The sequence below is a fragment of the Strix uralensis genome, chromosome 2, assembly GCF_047716275.1.
Source record: "Strix uralensis isolate ZFMK-TIS-50842 chromosome 2, bStrUra1, whole genome shotgun sequence".
Classification (NCBI taxonomy): Eukaryota; Metazoa; Chordata; class Aves; order Strigiformes; family Strigidae; genus Strix; species Strix uralensis.
Window position 1 is genome coordinate 56275685 of NC_133973.1, and position 17675 is coordinate 56293359.

Below are 17675 nucleotides of genomic sequence, written 5' to 3' on the forward strand. Positions count from 1 at the left end.
ATACAATGAGTCATCAAGCTAGTTCAGTCGTTATAAAACTTCTGCTCTTAACATCCCACTGCAGGGCTTGAGAGGGTAGAGGGTGGTTACTCCACAGTCCCCTTTCTCTCATCTCTGTCTTTACTGTGAATACTCACCCACTTATTCTATTTGCAAACTTAAGCCTATTTCACTTAAGTGCTTTCCCAGACAACTATAAATAGGCTCTTGGAAGTGGTAATTAAGTCAGGACCACATTCACTCACAGGAATTTAACAGCTTCTCCTGGCAGAATACAATTGTTTTTTCCTCCTCCATCCAGGTCTTTGCAATTGGCCCCAGAGGACCTGGAAACCTTTAAGGGCTCAAACCATTCGCAGTGTGATTGTATACTGGCACGTTATTATTCCTTTGCCTCATTATTCATGCTGCTATTAATTTTTATTAAAAAATAATGTTGAGAAACAGATTCAGTCTGAGCTCAGACTTGTCATGTGCCCAAAATAAAACCGGATGGTGGAAGAGAGGGTGGAGCTGACCTAGAGGACCCAAAGACTGGAGGATGAAATGGTGGGTGCTAGGAACAACCTGTGGAGATGTGAGCAGAGACAACTGTGAACTCCAATGTACAAAAATATAGTTCAACTTACTGAGATTACAATTTAAAGCTTATTGTACTATATTTACCCCATATTATACTAACTTCAGTGACTGCAATGAGAATTTTGTCTCACTTGTGTCATCATAACAAGCTGCTGTAAGGCAACTTCTCTAAAAAAAAAAAATTGTTGGAGTTAGCTTGAAATTTTTCAAGTGTTTGTTAAATTAAACTTGGAGGAAAAAAGCTACCTTTTGGAGTTTCTTTTCCCTTTATACTTAGAGTCATTTGTCCTCTTAGATTTTACAAAGAAACCTCTTATGCCAGCATGCTCTTATACACCCAGTGACCACAGCACCCAGCATTTCGGCCCCAGCAGGACATGTTTCTTTGCCTCCTGGCCTGTGCCACCCCACGGCGAGGAGGCCCCCTCCCTGCTGCTGGTGTGGCGTACCGCTTGGGCAGGGTGTTTGATGGAAGATCTGAAGACTGGTATGTGTCTTGTGTCCATTTGAAAGATGGCAAACGTATTCACTCTCCTGCATAAAGCTTCTGAAAAACAGAAATAGAGAACTTTCTAGATAAATGACCATATATAGGCTTTCTGCAGGATTCCCCAGCACATTCGCTCAGTGACTCCCAATTACTTCAACAACACTGTAGTGCTTGTTCTCACATTGACATCACCGGAGAGATATTTATTCCAACACAAGATGTTTGCTGTGCAGAGTATGTCCAATTTTGTTTTACAAAAGCACGTTATTACAGTTCATTTTTCATTTTCATCCAAAGATATATTGTCTGTGGTATTGCATAGGGAAAGAAACAACACAACACCCTTTTTTTTCCATCTAAAGAAACATGCCAGTTCACATGTGTTCCAGTAAGTATACACTCCATTTCAATAATACGAGAATAACACTGGCAACGTGCATTGTGACTCGCATACTGGAAACGTGCTGTAAAACCTCTGTAACATGAGAATGACTGTATCCAGTCAAACCAAAGTCCATCCACCCCAGTACTGTGTTTCTAACAGTAGCCACTACCAGCTGCCCAGAGGAGTTGAGTATAAGGACAAATCGCACATATAGTGACATTTTTCAAGAACCATCTTCCAATCTCCAGCGAATTCCAGCTCAGGATGTTCTGGCCCAGAGCTGTTATCCTTGTATTCAAGAGCTCCCAAGGGATTTTTGTTACTGAATGAAGCTAATTGGTTTATCATCCACAATATATATGGCAAAGATCTTTATCTATACACTTTGAGAAGTATTACCTTTTGTTTTGAACCTTTGTGCTACTACCAGTTGATGCTTCCTATCTGTTGTGCTAAAGGAAACTGTGATTATTCTCTGTCTTCTCCATGCAGATGCATCATATCCCCCCTCCATCCTTGCCGTGATGTGTTTTGTGTGATATTCCCAGCCTTATGGAGGAAGAAATGTCTTCTTTATTTCACTCAAATTGGGTTGAAGTGATCATTAACCCCCATTCACCACGATGAGCGACCAACAAATTAGAAAACAGGGTTGGATAATAGTCCCCACTAGTCTGTCCTTTTTGAAATGAAGGCAAAAATACAATTCAGTGGTTTCACGTGGGGTGGATGTGCATGGAAGTGCTGAATCTCAGAAGCCCCAATGGCTATACCAGTTCAGAAAAGCAGATTTCCTTACAGAATTGCCCAGTATGCCCAGATCAGAAAAACACAGACATAGTATTATTATATTAATGTTACAGGAGTCTTACATTCATAACAGGAATAGTTCCTCATATATAGCAACCATTGATATTTGTTCAGGGATTTTTTATTTTTTATTTTTTGTTGGGTTTTGTTGTTTTGTTTTTAATTTATTCTGGACAGCACTGCCAACCCAGCTGGATGGATATTGCTCTTTTAAGCCAACAACACCCTCAGAAATCAAGTCAGTATTTTCTAGTGGTGTAACAGATCATTGCTAGATGCAGGATTTATACAAAGAATTTCTAATTTATTTTCTAATGTTCAAAACAACAAAATAAAAATAGGCAGAATAAGTTTGATGATTGTCCTTTGTATTTTTTGTCCTCCATTATCCCTTAGTGAACATCGTCTCACCAAAACTACTTATACAAATTACCTAGGCAGAATACTTCTATGTGCTCTGAGAACTTTTAAAGTTCAGATATCCTCAAGTTCTTGTTATATTTACATTAAAGTTTACATTTAAACTGACCCCCAGAGATTTTTTTTTTTAAATATAGCTGGATTAATATTCTCAGTGGATCACATATAATGTTAAGGAAAGTTTAAATGATCATTTTGGCTGCTTAGAATTTTTTCCAGTGTTTAAAAACCTGTAATTGGCTTTTAAAATTTAATTCTAAGATGTCTCAGCCCTTTAAAATCAAACTTGTAAAATCAGCCTCTTTTCCTTTATTTTACCTTTACTATAGGAAAATCTGCAAGTTTCTGTAATGCCTAGTATTGTAAAAACCATATTGCTATACTTGGTATAGCAATAATACAGCCTAAGGAAAAGCATCTGCTGAGCTCACTATATTGAATCAGTACCCAGCAGTGAGCTTCTGTCACTAAACAGAGCAACCTGGCACAAAGTTAGAAATCTAGGTTTTTATTCATTACTTGATCCAATGCCTCATCTGCACAGAAGAATCCTTATGTCAAGGTCAGTACTCCTAGAACAGTTTGATGCTGGGGAGATCTGTGCTGAGTTACTGCTTGTGTCATGACAATATAACACTGAAGATTTGGTCTGGCTCCAAGTGGAGCGAGCTTCTCTTCTGTGCCCCTCTAGAAAAGTGAATGTATTTTTCTCTCTATTGACTCTACCAGCAATGTAGGCATCTTACTTTGGAAGCTCTCGGTGTTTATGTCGAAGTTACACACTTCGAATTGCCTGAAGCAGATAATGAGGCTACTACCCTTTAGTAATATCTGTTACAAGTGGCTGCCCATCATCACAAAGAATGAAGAATTTTGTGGCAAAGGCAGGGCTGCAACCCAGTTCTCTGGGGCAGGAGGCAGCTGATTTAATCACCAGGTTTTCTCTTTGCATAGTGTCTTGCCTCATTCACTAAACACTTCCAGCTTTTGGGATGCAAAAGTGAAAAATGCAAAGTTCTGTCAAACCCAAAGTTAAAAGATTTAAAACAACACCAAGTATACAGCAGAAGAGACATTCATGGATGACTACCATGGCATTGGCCAGTGCCACTGACATTAGAACCTGCAGGTCCAAGGGCCATGTGTGTTTCCTTCACAAGCTCTGACACTGGGATTGCCAGAGGGAAATTTCTGTGGGGGAAACTTGAGGGACTGCTGCTTTTCCCTTTCAGCAGTTGCCAGCATCCTGCAGACATCCAGTTGAAAGATGGAAAGGGGGATGCAATGCCCACCTTCCAGGCCTGGCTGTCCTAAAGAGGCGAGCTGCCTACTAAATTATTCCTTGGTTTGTTGGTCTCAGGCACCACGTCTGCCAACCATTGACATGACTGGGAGAAAACAAATCTTCAGGCCATTAAATGTTTCATGGAATTGAATCAACACAAAACCCAAACCAAACCAACACAAAACCAAACAAAGCGATGTGCCTTAAGACTGATGAGACATAATTTTAATCTATGCCTGAATTGAAGATTATGGATTATACTGATTTAATGTCATTGTCCAATCTGATAGAACAATAGGCAGGCCACACAGAAAAAAAAAAAAAGAAAAAAAGCGAAGAAAAAAAAGCATTAATTTACAGTGCTATTCAGAATGGAGTAATTGTGTGCATGAAAGCTATGGTAGTCCTTTGGATATTCCTGTTGCCATCCAGCTGGAATGCATTATTAATATGCATTTTTCTATAACCACTAGTTCTGCTGAAGTTTTGGTCAGCATATTTAGGATGTCCTATATTCTGCTGTGAGAATAAAGGAAAGTCTAGAAAATGAGCACTGACCATTTCAGGTGGTATTCTCTTTTCTCTTGTTAGATTTCTGACTGGTTTTCTTTGCTGTGGCTGTCAACATTATGACGAAGTTGTAGGACCACGCTGTACAAAATATGCCCCTTGAAGCATATATCAGGAGTATGCTTTAGGGCTGAAATAGTAGAATTTTCCTTTTGGCTGGAAAAACTTATAAATGACATTTTCCTTTCCACAGAGGTTATTCCAATGCATTTTTTTTCTACAAGACAGACTGTATATGAACTGGGTTAATAGCAGCTAATTTTCCTAATATCATTACCCTTTGGGAGTATCATTTTACTAGAAGTAAAATGACATATAATCTTCCCTCCCAACACCACCATTATTTATTACTACTCTATTAATAGATTCTGTAACTTGGTTTTATTAACAAAAGATATGACTGCATATTTGGTAGTAACTCTCTCGATATCAAGGCAAAAAGCCACAAGATTAGAATCATATTTTCTCAAAAACACTTTCTAACAATAGATAGAGTTCACACCAAAGAATATGTTGCTAAGAATAGATGGAATTATTGTGAAAAAATCTTTCATGCACAATAGAAAAAATTCCAATAATTTTGGCTGGGAGGCTATGACAATTTGTGACAAAAAGAAAATTATGCTGTCACAAGTGCAGAAAAATGTTTTAGCTCTGTTAGGGCGCTGCTTCGTTGCTCACCCCCAGCTGAGCATTTCACACACTTTTGGAAGAACTTAACCTTTTTAAAAATTTGCCACTTTTAGGTAGTTGCCTATCTCCTACATTAAAAATGTAGCTATGACTACCATACATGAATGAAAATTGAGATTACTTTTTCTTTGGATGATTGTTTTTTTGAATGTATATCATCCCAGCATAATTCGTCTTGAAGAGGAGAAGTGCTTCAGTAATATCTTCAAAGCTACCCCACTGATCCTCAGAACACAATTTGATGATATTCGCATAAAGTCTGGCTGCAGTTAGACTGTCAGTGTGCTGACTGTGTATTACACTAATACTGTATCACGCTTCCCATATGCATGTCTGCCCTGACTTTTCAAGCTCCTTCTTCAGAAGAGGATCCTACCATTCTTATATACTAGCCTATATTTAGCATAATTAGCAGTTTCTTCATTCTCATTTTAGCATCCCCCTTATACCTGTGAGAAAAAAAGTCCATGTCTTTAGTTTAGAGCTATGCTGTATTTTTCAATGGTGACATAAATTGCATCATCCCATTGCAATTAGCATGAGAAAGGATGGTCAGTTGTTAGAGTACAGGCAACATATGTGAAGCGGGCATGTTTCACATCATGTAAACATGCGACTTGAACAGATCACTCCTTGACACAACTGTTATATCTAACCAAGGCAAACAGGCTCACCTCCAGTGATGCCACACTCATGCTCTCACTAGCCTGCTACCCACACCATGCAGAAAGGCAACACTCCCCGCTTCTGTGAGCAAGGCGGGGACCGAAAGCCGGGCAGGGCAGCTCTGCCAGGGTTGTGAGAGCAGGACCTGAGCTCCAAGCTGCGGGGCAGCACCGGACGGTCAATCTCACTCTCAGTGGGTACTTGGTGGGTCTGTGCATTGAAAGTGGGGAGGCCTGATTTTCATTTAGTAAGTGTTTGCTCTGCCAAAGCAGCTAAACACAAATGTCCCTGTGTACCCCATTTAGAGAAATTTAAAGTTTACTGTAGAAGAATGGATACCTTTTATTAATACATTCTCATTTAGATGTATTTTATTTAAATGCTTTCTTAATTTAATCTTGGACTTGTCTACCCATATATTTGAAATGATCTAATGAAATCTGTTCCTGGCAGTTCAACCAAATGTGCAGGTTTGAGTGTAGACAGGGCCATGGCATCAGAAGTCCTGCTATGTTATATAGCTGATAGGAAGGTTAAATTTAAAGCTCTTCTGAAGGGCACACTTTCAGGAGATAGCTTAATTCCCTTTTTCCACAAATCACCGTGTTTTTTTTCCATGCAAATTTCTTGGTCTTCAATATCTTCTCTCATCCTGTATCAAAAGCACTCCTGTATTTCAAAATCTTTTCAGAGTCATGTCTGGAAGCCAAATTTCCCTTCAGCAGTTTGTACCTTCAACCTTCACTTCCCATATTAGCTGCAAAATGCAGAACTGCCTCTTTAAAAAGAAAAATAAAGTTAGCAAGTGTAGTTTGCAGTGATTTTTATGTTCTTTCACATTTTCCTGCCACACTTCCTTTATTTTTGTCTGTCATTAGGTTAATTGTAATTTCATCTGGCACAGGCATCTGTCATTTTGTTTATCTTTTCTGTACCATGCATACCAATGGCACTGCATAAGTAACAGTACAAGTGTGTTTATGTTAATAACAACAAGCATACAAGGAATTGTTCTATGTCAGGTGCTATCTTACAGCATCCCATTTAAAGAACAGATTACCAGTGAACACTGAACACCTGTTTTTTACATTCTTTAGTAAATGACTAATGTTTGTATACAAAGAGAAGGTGACCTCAATTGCAAGCTGTAGCAGCTGGCAGTCATTGCCAAATCCTTGCAAATGTTAGCCAGTTTGCAAAAACAACAGTTTTCTGTTTGTGACTTCCAACTGTCAGCTTTATTTATTCGCAGCTAACTCAAACTTTACCTAGACATATGGGATCGCAGGCCAAAGAGCTTCCTGCTGGCACCAAGTATGCCTCATTGATTGATAGCTAAGATGGTTGCGATCACAGGATTTATCCTGACAGAAGACTTTGCCGGTTGACAGAAGACTTCACAGGTTATCGGAGAAAGATCCTGTATGTAAGCAATGCGAAGCCATACAGGGTCCCTAGAGGAGGAGCAAACCTGATTTCCTGCCTGGCTGGGATGGAGGGCAGGCGGAAAGGAGGAGGAAAGGAGATACTTCCATTGTTTACAACAGAATAGAAATTCCAGCTCACAGAGACCAAGAGGCAGAGGCCTAAAAAGACGTAATGGCATTCCTCCTGCCTCACGTGTTCACCTCCAACTTGTCTTTGAGAAATGTTTCCATAAATACCTTCCATGAGGAGAAGGGGAAAAGTATTCCTAATCTTCCCACAAAACATGCACAGAACACGAGCATCTGAACAACATACATTTCTAGAGGCAAGAATATTTAATTGACATGAAAATCAAGGCAGCACACTACATTATATTCAACAGACACCTCTTTGGAGGGAAGCAGATTTTCCATATTCCTACACAAGTGATGCCAGAGGCAGAGATAGAGGTATGATTCACAAACCACAGCCTCCAGTTTGCTTGCTCCCAGTACTGTAGATTAAAAGCCAGCACAGTAACCATGAGAGAAACCAGCTATCTTTTCAAAGGAAATCACTTGTATTACAAGGAAACATTCAGAAGTCTTTATGAAAGCTAAATAGCCAAACAGATTCTGATGGCAGCACTGAAGTAAAAACAAATGCATTAATTATTAACATTATACACATGCCAATTTAAAAGCAAACCAATTTAATTACTAATATTGATTGTAGGTTTTTATTTCCTGGTTATAAGAAAATACAATCTTTTGAATGTGTTTGCCATAGTAGTCACAGTCCTACAAATTATTCAACAGGAACTTTACTTGTTCATATACATGAAGCTGCTCACTCACAGGGCATATGCATTTTGGTGACCAACCCGTATTTGAAAATTATGAGAAAAAAATATAAGCTCTACCTGTTTTGTTGTTCTGTCTGTTGTTTTAATTCAGTATTTCATATTACATGTTTTGTCATCTTTCGTATCATTGTATTTACTGAAAGCTGCCTATATATAGGCCTAAAATCTTTTCCCAGAATTAATGTTACTTTAAGTTCCTTCTTTCCATCTCCATGTATTTTAGGACCCAGACCAAGCCTGAAGATTTTGAGCCAGAAGAAATGTTTATGCTACTAGGCAGGGCACAACACATACCTATGCACATACAAACGCTCCCTCTTGCTGCACACTATTGCAATTTCTTTCCAGCTTTGTAAATCTTGAGTAGCGGCTGAGGGAACTGGGGTTGTTTAGTCTGGAGGAGGCTGAGGGGAGACCTCATCGCCCTCTACAACTACCTGAAAGGAGGCTGCAGAGAGCTGGGGATGAGCCTCTTTAACCAAGTAACAAGTGATAGGACAAGAGGGAATGGCCTCAAGTTGTGCCAGGGAAGGTTTAGACTGGATATTAGGAAGAATTTCTTTACAGAACGGGTTGTTAGGTGTTGGAATGGGCTGCCCAGGGAAGTGGTGGAGTCCCCATCCCTGGAGGTGTTTAAGAGTAGGGTCGACATAGCACTTAGGGATATGGTGTAGTTGGGAACTGTCAGTGTTAGGTTAAGGGTTGGACTCGATGATCTACAAGGTCTTTTCCAAGCTAGATGATTCTGTGATTCTGTGATCTTTACTAGAAGGTTGATTTATGGGTAAAGCTTATCCAAATGAGAGCTGTCATGACAGCATCTGAGTTAAATCAGGTGTAGCACTATTCATTTTTTTGGCAGTATAAGTCTTGCATAGGTAGTTTTTGCATTCTGTCTTCTGTCTTACGTTACCTGTCCATGTTACCTGCTAAGGAGTTTCCCTTTTCCACCCTAGCTGAATTTTCAGTTTTTCATTTAGATAAAGACCTGAAAGCTGGAATGGAAGGGAACTTAAAGATTTAGGTGTCCTATACCAACTTCTAGTCACAGAAAAAAGAAAAGCTTCTGGTCAAAAGCAGTTGAGCACCAATCCCCCTTAAATCTTTTGAAAAATCCCAGCGCAATGTGTGAGTACAGCGTACTATGCAGCTAGCCTTCTCTCCCAGCTTCCTTAAATCAGTGTGGAATGACACCAGCTTGAGTAGCATGTTTCAACAGTAGAGCAAAGGGAAACTTATTAGCTGTCTTTGATAGTTATAAAATTTCTGCACCATTGTGTTATCTTAGTTCTGTAATACCTACATCTATAAATCCTTCTGAATGTTTATCATACAGTTTCAAGTGGGTCTCATACTCTGCTACCCACATACCTTAATGATAGATTTAAAAGTAGAGAGGATTATTAAAAAATCAGGTGTTTCCTACCTGGTCAAGGCTCTTTCTAGTCATGTCTGTGAGAGAACCACAAGTTATTTTAAAATAAAAAGCTTTTTTTTTTCTTTCTATAAATTCTCCAAAGGAAGGAAGTCTTTACCAGAAGGCTTCTCAGGTTGGTTTCCTTTTACTGGCATAAGAAATGTCATTTGATGGTTGCCTTGAAACTGAATCCAGACATCTCATCACTGCCTGTCCAGGCCGTACTCCAGATTGACTTCATCGGCCAGATTAAAATGTGAACCACCTGAAACATTTGTAAGAGTTTGGCATGTGATACACAGTGTGTTTCTCAGGACCTGTTTTTTGTAATGTATGCTTTCCTGAACTGTCAGAGATGTGGCAGTGCCGGGGAGGGAGTTTACCAAACAATATCAAGCACAAGGAAAATGAAAGAGAGAAAGGAGAAAAACCTCTCCAGCAGGAAGAGGTCTTCATAAAAAAAAGATAGTCTTTCTGCCTTAAAAACTGAAAAAGAAAAAAGTCTTTCACAATAATTGTAATTATTTTTGCCACAGTAGTATAATTTAGTCATTAAAAAAAGAGTTGCTGTAAAATAAACATATCCTTTGTGGCTACATCAATAAATTATAATGCAAGTGACTGTCTCAGCCCAGGCTGCAGCAGAGTGGTCTATCGTGCTGCCACACTCAACTGCAGTTTCCAGAACTAAAGCAGCAGTATGGTACAGTGCTGTTCCTGTACTAGACCTGTGCCTCTAAGCTTCATTCTCGGTGTAACAAACTAGAACCTTGGAAACATTAGATGGAAATTTAATTCTGCCCTGTGATGTACCTCTAGCAGTACCTTTTCTTGTAATATGGGAACATACGGTTTTCGAGTAACACTAACATCCTTCTACCACACCAGCGTAGCATCATGCAGTGTGGGAACAGAGCAAGCACCCTAGGAGGGCTCCAGCTCAGTACAGCATGCCAGTATTGCACAGTTCAACAAGCTTCATGGTCTCAGTCCTGTGTAACTGAAGTCAGATGAATTTCTGAAATTGATTTTCTAGAAGTGCTAGGACTTCAAAGTTAGTGGAATAGGACAAAATGTATTGATATGTCAGAAAAAAATATTAAGGAAGCAGGAGCATCTTTGTTCCCCTCCCTGCAAATTCTAAATTTGGCCTCAAGAAACACTTTGTAAGCATCAATAGTGAAAAATGTCACTGTGTTCAAAGGGGAAAAAAATACAGCTCAAGTTTGTTAAAGTATGTATTATTTTTGAGAAAACACTTTATTGAATGAAAACAACTAATACACCTTGCATCATATGCTGCAAAAATTCAATAAAGCAGCACATGGGAAAAAAGTTATTAATTAAATGATTTGAATTATGAGAAAAAGGGCTAAAAGGCTGTAGAAGGTTTATCACATCTGTCTTGCACCAAAACCAGTTCTCCAGCGCCTTGGCCACGCATCTCCTGAGAAACATTTCAGAAAGTTGCTCTTGGTCCCCTCCAGTGACGCACGCTCACCCGCCGCCTTGCCGTGGCCTCTCCGAGGGTGTGTGGTGGGGGGTTACCACAAATCACCTTAAAAACCTCCTCTGTCTGGACAAGGGCTGTGGCGTCCCGCTGCTGTATTTGCAGACAGCGGAGAGAGGCGGCCTTCCGAGGAGAACCGTTCGGGGTAGGGCTTCCAGACGAAGCTCTCGCTCTGAAGGAAGCGGCTCGGCCTCTCGTTACCCAGGGGCGGCCCAGGCGGCTGAAGGCCGCTGGGAGTGCGTCCATGTGCCCACCCGGACCGGAGTCTCCCTCGATCATTCTCCAGCTGGCCCGAAGAAAGCGCCGCTCTCCTTCCCAGACGGACTACGCCGGTCTGCCGGCCCGACCGGGCAGAGAGGGACCACCGCGAAGGCATTTCCGTGCCCTCCGTGGTGCGTGCTGCAAGTTCAGCGCTTTGGTAAAATGCCTGCCACGGCCATGGCTGAGAACGGGTAAACCCACCCCCTCTCCCCGTTCGCAGGAGCGACGGGGTGAAGCGGCGGGGGCTGCCCCGGCGGACACCCCGGCGGACACCCCGGCGGCGGGCGGGGCCGCTGCCGCCTGCGCCTGCCCTGGGCGTGGGCGACGGGGCCCGGCGCTGCGCTCGGGCGCCCCCTGCCGCCGGCCGGCTGCGCGGCCCGGGGGGGCTCTGCGCGGCCCGGGGGGCTCTGTGCACCCGGGGCCTCCGCGGCCCAGGGGGGCTCTGCGCGGCCCGGGGGGCTCCCCCGCGGCCGCCGTGGGGCTGTGCTGCCCCCGGTTCTCCGGCGGCGGCCTGACGGTTTCCAATGTCTTTTTTTTTTAGCGGAGAGGGAGGGCGCAAGAAGCCTCCAGAACGCTGTGCAGCGTTGGAGTGCCAAGCCCACGGTAGCGAGGCACAGCACTCGACGGGAGGAGAGCGGTCGATTGAAGCCAAGAGCCCCTGACATTTACACTACATCCCCTCCATAGGCTTTTCTCTCTGACCTGTCCATTTTTCCTGGACTGAACATCCTAATTATTAACCATATTTGAAGCTGTTTGACAGAAAGCTTTCCTTTCTCCACTGTAGCGCCCTCAGCAGGCCACCCTAGGATGCCCCATGGGTCTGTCTTTCACAAGCGCTGCTCCTGCCATCATTGCTTGTATAAAGCCTTGCATGTGACAGCAACCTTCAGTTATGTTGCTGCTGATACTCCTACCTTGTTTCTGCTTCGGCTCACTCACAAACAAACATGGTGCAGGCTGTGCACACCTTTTTGTGACCCTCAGTCTGGTTATTGTGCAAAAACAGAGGTGCCATAGGAAGGAACTGTGAGTTTACTGCCACCATCAGCTCCCAGACAAACCCTGGAAGGACATCACAAATGAACTGACCCTCCTGAGAGTCCTTTGTCTGAGGAGGAAAGCCTAGGTAATGACATTTGGGAAAGCTTTGTCATTGCAACTGCTTTTCCTCAGAGTATGTTTGGACCACATTACCCTTGGGACGTGAGATAACCAGGAGTAGGTGCAAAACTTCCAGATGCGGAAGGGCACGACTGAGACCGCTGGCTGGCCATCAGCTGGAGCCACAGCATCGTAGTCCATGAACAAGATGTGGATGGGCCACGTGGGAGCTCTGAAGTGCTCTGAGTGGGAGATGCTGATGAGATCACAACATCTTTGCTTTCCATGGCTGCTCACGAGGATGAAACCCTTTTGAAGGCATTACAGCCCTCACCGACAGAATGGCAATACCCACTGCCTTTCTGAAAACATTGGCTGTATCATCTGGTGCATATTAGAGTGACTTCCCATTTAGCTTTCTCAAAAATGAAGCAAGTTCACACTTGCCAAAACCTCTCTGCAATACAAAACAATGGTGCTAGTCCTATGCGACTTATGCGACTTTGCACTGACCTGCACGTTTACAATAATGTTTGCCATGTTTTGGGTATGTTATTACTCATGCACCATGGTGCCCACCTGCTGGACTCCCAGCTGGTTTTCTTAGGAAATCACTGGCAGATGTGTACCTCCCCTTGCAAGTTCAGTTAAAGGCAAGAAAACAGAGTGCTAAACCTACCTCTTTTTCCCTCACTATGAAGGCCAGGGTTGTGACTTAGCTGCAGGAAGTAAGGCAGGTACGATGGGCTCACAGCCATGCTGCCTAAGGTTCCTTGTGTCCTCTTCTGCAGTCCCCTTGCACAATGCATTTGGGACAGCCCCAAAGCAACAGCAGAATCTTAGTGGCAATGCACAAAACCACTCTAGGACAATTCCTTTCCAGACAGACAAAGATTATTATTAATTTTTTTTAATCCTCATACATTCTGAAAGGTGAAAATAAACACAAAGTTGTGGCTGTGAACATATACATGAGTTAAGCCATGAAAAGTAAAGCTAGCCTAAAAACCTGCAAATATTTGACATGGCTGTTGTGGACTATTTCCCCATCCCAGTCTTGGCAAGTTTGCCCACTTGATGACATTTCTCAGATCTGCAGTCCTTGTTTTTAAAGAGCACTTGCTACTAATTTCTTGCGCTTTTAAATGTAGGATTTAGTTACTCTTATGCAGTGCCATAAATCTATGCAGTGAGTTTTGCTTCCCACTGTGGGACATTAAGAGGTAGAAAGTCTTGATGAACATCATCAAGAAAACAAACACCTATCCTTTTCTTCAGTTTTTAAGACCTTTTAAATTTTAATAAAGGAATAATTTGACAGAGAAGGCAGCAGTTGAAAGTAAATACCAACTGTAGAGCTAAACAACTCACATCGCTATAGCTTATAACTTTGTCAATCAATAACAATATATTATTTTCAAAGACAATTTAATGAGATGCTGAGTCTAAATTGTAAAATATCACCATCCATTAACTTTAATGATGTAAAGGCATTCAGTCTTTTAGTGTTAGAACATGCCCACAAGTATCAGATTGGGATTTGGTGAAGTCAGGCCAATGTGTGGCCTCGATAGAGGATAATATCCCACAGGAGACAGTAGGAGACACAGCACTCACTAGCGGACACCCAAAGCTGGTTTCTCTTCCTAATTATACAGGTGCAACACCTGTGTTACAAGTGACAGAATTTGCTTACCCACACTGTAGATATATTTAAGTGTGTAATGTAAAGAACTTTAATGAAAGCAACAGATAAGAGGCCAGAGCTTTTTAAAGCCTCATAACACATGAGGTGCCATCCCATCTTCTGCCAAGCACAGTTATCTTTTACTTTGATATTCCGTTTGCAGAGATTTTATGAAACTTCTGTTTTAAAGATGCAAATTGAAACTGGCTAGCCAAACTAAAGATAAAAGTTTTCTACATGAATTGCTGAAAGATCCATGATAGCCCTTACACACGTACAATTTTGCCATGGAAGATATCCAATGTGAGAGACATTGGTCTCAGGTTCTTGTTGCAAAAGTTCTTTTAAAACTGCAAGATATTTCACACAGTCCCAAAGCAACTGTTGGTGACAAATACTTTCTTTGGTCACCATGGATCAATTGATAACCCAGAGCTACAAGGAGGACAGGTGTGTTCTGAGTTGACAGAAAGAATTTTCTCTTTTTGTTGTTTGCAAGAGCGCAAATTTAGACATTTTTTTTTCTGTTGGTAGGATGTACCCTCTAAAATCTGCTTAAGATCCTTAAGGCCCTATTTAAGAATGGCATAACAGCAAAAGTGAAATCAATAGAAACAGCATCCGCAGCTTCCTGAGGAGGAACCCTCCTCCTGGGCTGGAGAAGAATTTGAATTCAGGAGAAAAAGAAATGCCCTGATTTTTAACTACTAATTGCACTCAAGATTACTGGCATTAAAACAGCATTGCTAAGAATGGTGTTTAGGATTCCTCCCTCTAGATAAATGAGATATATTTTTGAAACTCTTTGTTGGAGATATTCCACAGAGCAAAGAGGCCCAAGCATATCATTGCTATCTCCATGGCAGCAGCTAGTAAGGGAAGTCTTGGTTGGAACTAATTTCTGTGTAGGCAGGAGAATTATAAAGCAAATGACAAAAACTTTTAGAAGAGTTCTTTCAAATAATGTGGGGCTTTCCAGAATCTGAACCATAAAACATCCACAGATGAGCTGAAAGTAGCATCCTTAGTATACCACAGTTTCCATTCCATAGGAAGTATTAACGCTATACACAAACGCCACCCTAACATACGGAAAGCAATTCCAATTAGGTGATATAAAAAATGATGGACATGGACAGGAAATTTTTAACCTGAAGGTGATCAGCTGTTATCACATTTTTGTTGGGTGTGATATTGGCCGTACAGAAAACTAAACATTCCCTGAAAAACCCAGTGCATGTGATGAGTATGAATTTAAAGACAGAAAGGCCTGAGTTCTGGGGTGACCTGAAGTCTAAGTTGTGCTTTTTGTGTCCTGCAAAACTTTAATAATGCCTGAAGTTCTGTATTGAGGAAGAGTCCAAGACTTTCCCTGCCAGGTAGGTAACTCCTCCTAAAGCCCCATTAGACTCTAGAAACATGATCCATCCACACCCCTGGAATACCCTAGGACCCAGAACTGCAGACAGAGCACATTTGACTCTCATCAGGTGGATCCAGCCGCTCACAACATGCAGTGACATCTACTTCAAAAAATGTCTGCAAGGATGTTAATCACTGTTTTCTATCATAAGAGCACATTTCTTTTAAAAGTGAGTGACCTGGGTTCAAGGCCCTCCTTATCTTGAGCAACAAGACAGGTTCTGTGGTTAGCAGTGCTGAGTCTCCAGCTGTGCAGCCAAGCTTTTCTGTATGATCAAAATCTTGAGCTTTTTTTTAATTTTTTTTTTTTTCGACATTGGGTGACCCAGTTTCAGCAGAAGGAACAGAGGAATGGTGTTTCCAGACATTTAACTCTGTGTGGTGTTTTCCTCTGTGTGTAGGGGTCGAAGTAGGTTTTCTTTTAAAATCTGATTGGAGAAAAATATTGAATTTTATTCTGATTTACTGTGCTGGGAACAAAGCTGAAAAAACTGAGGTTTCTGGGCTTCTAAAATTCACATGTTAGAGCATGTTAACATGTGAGCATCCAAACTTTTGTCTGAAATTGGCACCAACTCATTCTTCATCCCAGCCCAGGTCTCCAGCACTTAAGCCAAAGGAGTAATTTCAGGACCTTGTAGCAATGATGAATTATTGCTTGATTTCACTCTTGTGGGCTGCCTCGATAAAAAGTCCTCAAATTACTGTCCTAAGATTTTAATTTAGATATTTAACCAGAAAATTTTAAACTAACTTATTTAATCAACATTGGAATTGTTAAAGAAGGTAGATTTCCATTAAGGGAATGTTGCAGGTCAACAGCACTGCAATTGCATCTGTGGTTTAAAACACTTGACCAAATTATTTTAAGAGGAATCTTTCTCTTTTAACAATTTTGCTTAAATTGGTAACAAGGAAACTTGCTTTCATGCCTTTCATGGGAGTGGAGAGTTTCTCAGTCAAGATCAACTCCTTTTAGGTTTTACAATTTCCTTCTACAGGAGTCCCCAGGCTTGAATCAGTTATTTCTCTCAACAGTAACCTTCCAGCCTTCCACTCTGAAGAAGTACAGTTTAGGCCATCAGAAATAACTATAATAGAAAAAGAAGAAAAAGAATTCATGCAAAATAAGAAAAGTATTGTTTGACAAGTGATCAGAAAAGTGGATTCAAGTAACTAGCACAGTCATCACAAATCACCTGGAGTTTTTTTTCATAATCATATTGCCAGCTGATTACTCTGAGAAGGCTGAACTAAGGTTAGTAGAGTTTTTAAGCATATTTAATCTTCATGTATGTCTATTATAGGACAAGACACAGTTTCTCAACTAATGTTAATTGGTTTCATTTTTATGTCAGCTGATAATGTTTTTCCAGTGATGATTTGGCAAAAAGGCAGCCTGAACTAAAACCAAGCTGGTATCTGTAGCTACTTGCTTGCTACTCACTTAATGGTATTAAATCACTGATCCTTAGTTCAGCTGTCCAGGTGTTTTCTGAGCAATGCAAACAATTTTCTGAGTACTTCACAGACATGAATGCATCTCCCAACAGTTGTGCGTCTAGCATTGCACAGAGATTAGATCACTTACCACAGGAGCTGGGTAACAGCATTTTTGTGGTTCCTAATCCAGACTTTGGTCACCAACACCAATCTGCCAAAGCGGACTGATATAAAAAAGTTTGTGATTTGTGAAAGCCTGAAAGCAGAAGCTCCTCCTATCATTTCTATTCTCTCTGCTGTAAATTGTTGCTGCTTTAAAAGACAAAGAACTCTTTTTCATTGGGACTTTTTGCTTTTTTTGTTTACTCACCAGCACTGAATTCATCAGAGAGCATTTGTAAAAGGCTGTATGTATTAACGTGGGCTTCCTCTGCTGGCTTTCCAGTAACTGAACACAATTTCTAGGATTTTGTGTAAACAGTGGATGAAACTGGTTTTGGGGTTAAATCTTCCTGTTGCAACATAATTCATCAGACTGCAGTGAATGGACACTGTTAGTTGGAAGTGATTAACATGGATATACCTTTTCAGGATGAAGATGTTGGTCATCTCAAGTAAGATGTCGGCCATCAATTTACAAACCCCTGTAACTCCAAAA